We start from the raw sequence: 4,521 nt of genomic DNA on the forward strand, positions 1-4,521 counted from the left end.
TGCGCCCCGCCCGCTGACGTCACTTCCGCCGCCCGCCGGCCCCGCCCCCCGCGCCCGACCCACCCCCACCCCCACCCCCACCCCCAACCCCCACCCGGGCCGGCCCGGGGCCCCCGCGGGAGTCCCCGGGGCGCGCGTGAGGTCCCCGCGTTCCGCGTGGGGCGTGCGCACCTGCTGGCCGGACCGGGCAGGTGCGTGGGCTCAGGTCGCAGGAGAGTCCTGCGCGGTGGTAAGAAGCGGGCGGCTCGGCGCCGGTTTCCCCGCGGCCACCACCACTGGGCACAGCTTTGCCAAAAAAGGGAAAAGGTAGCCAACCCCCCCGCCCCCCCCCCCCGGAGACTGACCTTCCCACCGGCCACGGATCCTGCTGGGAGGTCCCCGGGCTCACCTCTTCTCTCATCAGGGGGCCTTCAGCTCTGCACCTGCGGAAGCTCCCGGACCTGCCACCGCTGTCCAGATGGAGAACTGGTCCACCACCGAAGGACCCCTCCTGCACCCCTCTTTAGAGCTGAACCCCCGAGCCCTGGCCCTCACGCGTCTTTTTCCTCTTTCTAAAATTGTGTTATTTCGAAATATGTGTTTGCACACAGGAATCACACAGCGTGGGATCTTTTGCAACTGGATTTTTTTTTTTTTAAGATTTTATTTATTCATGAGAGACACAGACAGAGAGAGGCAGAGACAGACAGAGGGAGAAGGCTTCCCTGCGGGGAACCTGATGCGGACTCGATCTGGGGACGCTGGGGTCACACCCTGAGCAGAAGGCAGATAGATGCACAGCCCCTGAGCCACCCAAGTGCCCCTGGAACTCGCTTTTTTTTTTTTTTTTCCACGAAGCATAACTCCCTGGAAATTAGTTGTCTTGCTTTTTTCTACACGGAAGGTTCCACATTGGAAGTAACTTGTTTTCTTTTTTTAATCACCCCAACAGCAAATCTAAAGCACGCTTGAAAGACGGTAGGGTTCCTGCATCCTTTACCAGAGAACAGCATCTTTTGTACACGTGGAATAAATCGGAAGGAAAGATGTGTTTTTTTCCACCGTTGGGAGAAAAAAAAAAGTCCCCAGCCCTGAATGAGCTGATATCTGAGTCAGAGGTCAAGCAGTGTGACTGCAAACTTCCAGCCTAAAAACCACTGTACATTCAGTCCTGCAGGAGTGTAGAGTGAGGGGAGATTTGTTCTGGGCCCAATGAGGTGAAGAATGGAGGTGGGACCGGGGAGGGGGTCAAGGAGGGGGTACTCTAATGCACTATTTTTGTGTTACCCAAAGAAGGAGAACCTAGGTGGCATGTGGAAGCCTCAAACTTATTTCTATGGGTTTTACCTTCCACGGGGCATATGCTTGTCTTATTTTACAGCCAGTAATGGAACTCTGGGGCTGCAGACTGCCCCCTCCCTGACAGGGGTGCTCTTCGGAGAGTGCTGACCCCTCCAGCACACCCCCACACCCTCCCACCCACCGTGGGCCTCTTAGGAAGGAAGCCGAGGCCCACTCCTCCTTCTCCCCATAATCTTAAACTCAGGATTGATCTCCTGGAGGAGACTGGAGCAGCCAGTGGTTATGGATTGTAGCAAATGTAACTAAACATTTACACTCACATCTTAAAAATAATTGGGATTTTAAAAAGACACCAAGATCACGTGAAAGTAAACATAGTGGTTGTTTTGGTGGAGAAAAACAATGAATCGACAGCTAGAAAATGAGTCACTTGGCGACACTGTTTCCGGAACTCAGCTAGAGGCACCTTTCTCCAGACTTCCTGTGCTCTAGAATCTTCCTGCAAGAGGTTCAGCAGCATAAGTGACTAACCGCCCACACCGTTCTAGTAATAAAATACAGCAATTTCATTTATTTAATCATCTGGTGCTTCACTTAACAAATATTTATGGAGTGGCTGCTGCAGGCCCCGCGCTGGGTCCCTGGGCCGACAACCAGAGCCCGCAGCAGCCTGGGTAGACGGTCCCCAGCAGCAAGCCGACAGGTACAAAGATCAAGGCGAGTTGGGTGGACCCGGCTGGCTCCTCCTTGGACTTGGCTGCGTTCCTCACGCAGGCCACTCACCCCAGTAGGAAGTTCAGTATTTTAATCTGTAAAAGGAAAATAAAGTAGCTTGCAGGATTGTGAACAGAGCCCAGGCTCTAGAGCCTACGGGATTATAGGGGAGTGTTGTTTATGGTAATGGTCGCTGGTCACAGGCTGGCATTTCTAAGTATATTTCAATAATTTAATGATTACAGTTTCAATAATTTAATGATTATTTTACCATTGTGTATCTTATAATGTGAGGAGACGAGCCTTGGTGGCTGCTCCGTGCCCATTGAAGAAAACCCCAAAGATAGTTGAGAAGTACAAGATATCTTACCATTTTTGACAGAAAAACAAACAAACAAACTTGCTTTATACTGAGGTATGGTGACACTCAAGTGCTTAAAGAGAATAAATATTTAGTTTTATTTTGTTGTGCAGATATTTAACACAAATACATGGCAAGTACAAGTGACAGGTAAAAAGATCTAAAATGAACACGGCAAATCAGTTAGTTGAGGTGCTCTAAATCACTGAAAGGACACAATATAAAGATCGTCATTTTTGAGTGTTCTATCACTTAGAAGCTTTAAAAAAAATCAATACTAACATATCATTTTAGGTATGAGATTAAGCATAAACACATTGGAATTTAAAGCTTTTAACTTAGCTTTAAAATACAGTAAGTCAAAAAATAAAAAATAAAAAAATGAAATACAGTAAGTCATCAGAATATTATTAAATAAGGCAAAGTGTATATTAAGGTGAATTTTCCATCTTAATGAGCGGTAGCAATTTTCATCAAAAGAGAAAGCTTGTCCATAATTCTGTAAGCACACCTATTCTCTGAAATGATTGAATCCACTACGCGGTCAATGAAAACCTTTCATCAAGGCATATAATATATTTGCCTCGCTTCTAATATATTTTAGGGAAAAATAGAAATGGACTGACAAATGTGTGAGTGCAAGCCTTGCAGCCCAGACTTGGAAGTGGCCGTGGGGAGGGTTAGTGGCCAAGGCTGCGCACAGCCCGGGTGGCCCCCGCGCCCCCAAGAACTCAGCGCAGAAGTGGGACCCCCCCCCCCGGGGCTCCAGGGCAGGGGAGGGGAGAGGGGAGCCCCCGGGGAAGTGACAGCCGACCTGTCCCGGAGCTCGGGGGGCCGAGGCGGGCAGGGCCCTGGGCGGGAAGGGCGAGCCCCGGGACTCTGCGGCCCTTCCCCGACCGAGTGGCAAGGCTGCGGCGTCCTACCTCGGGGGCCTTGCAGCGCGAGGGGCGCCCCCCCAGCCCCGTCCAGGGCCCCGGGGTGCCCGGCGGCCGGAGGTCCCCTTCTCCCCCTCGGGGGGAACCCGCCGACCCCGCCGCCCCGCAGCAGGCAGGTGCCCCTGCCTCCGGTGGCCGCGGGGGCCGGGGAGGGGGGGCGCGCAGGGCGTGGGCCGGGTGCTGGCTCCCCTCTCCCTCCCCTGCCCCCGCCCCCGCCCCTTCCCGGCTCCCGGGACGCTCCCCCGGGTCCCGCCCTCTGCTCGCCTCTCCCCTCCCCTGCCCCCGCCCCTCCCCCTCTCCCCGGGAGGCTCCCCCAGGTCCCGCCCCTCCCCCTCCCCCGTCCCTCCCCCACTCCCGGGAGGCTCCCCCAGGTCCCGCCCCTCCCCATGCTCGCCTCTCCCCTCCTCCGCCCCTCCCCCAATCCCCGGGAGGCTCCCCCAGGTCCCGCCCCCACCATGCTCACCTCTCCCCAACCCCGCCCCCGCCCCGCCCCTCGCCCACTCCCCAGGAGGCTCCCCCAGGTCCCACCCCTCCCGCTGCTCGCCTCTCCCCTCCCCCTCACCCCTCCCCCACTCCCGGGAGGCTCCCCCAGGTCCCGCCCCTCCCCATGCTCGCCTCTCCCCTCCCCTGCCCCCGCCCGCGCCCCGCCCCCTCTCCCCCCCGCCCCTCTCCATCTCCCGGGGGGCTCCCCTGGGTCCCACCCCTCCCGCTGCTCGCCTCTCCCCGCCCCCCTCCCCGCCCCTCCCCCCCTCCCCGGGAGGCTCCCCCAGGTCCCGCCCCCACCATGCTCGCCTCGCCCCGCCCCTCGCCCACTCCTCGGGAGGCTGCCCCTGGCCCCGCCCCCGCCCGTCCCCTCCCCCGCCCCTCTCCATCTCCCCGGGAGGCTCCCCCCAGGTGCCTCCTGCTCGCCTCTCCCCTCCCCGCCCCTCCCCCGCTCCCCTCCCCCCAGGCTCCCCCAGGTCCCGGCAGGCTCCGCCCCAGGAAGGTGGCCCCGCTCGCCTCCTGCTGCGACTTGCTCGGCTGTTCCTGAGAATTCCCTGCAGGATCTGGATGTTACTTGCTCAAGAGCAGGACTCGGTCCCCGCCGCCTTCCGTGTTCCTAGCCTGTGAGGGCCCCGGAGCCAGATCGCGCGCCCCCGCCCCCCGCGCCCCCATGGCCACGGCCGCCCCAGGAGGGGAGAGGGCCCGGCTTCCAGCTCCCAGCTCTCACCAAGTGTTGTCCTTGCCTCA

General features: G+C 58.1%; 1 long non-coding RNA gene across 1 annotated transcript; it reads right to left on the reverse strand.

Moving 5' to 3' along the window:
- Positions 1-1,823: 1,823 nt before the first annotated feature.
- On the reverse strand, positions 1,824-3,439 carry LOC112669160 (uncharacterized). Its single transcript, XR_003142104.3, has 2 exons — positions 3,280-3,439; positions 1,824-2,090 (listed from the first exon to the last, which is right to left on the reverse strand). It is a non-coding gene; the product is annotated as an uncharacterized LOC112669160 (long non-coding RNA).
- Positions 3,440-4,521: the final 1,082 nt, after the last annotated feature.

Source organism: Canis lupus, chromosome 31 (genome assembly GCF_003254725.2).
Source record: "Canis lupus dingo isolate Sandy chromosome 31, ASM325472v2, whole genome shotgun sequence".
In the NCBI taxonomy this organism is placed as follows: Eukaryota; Metazoa; Chordata; class Mammalia; order Carnivora; family Canidae; genus Canis; species Canis lupus.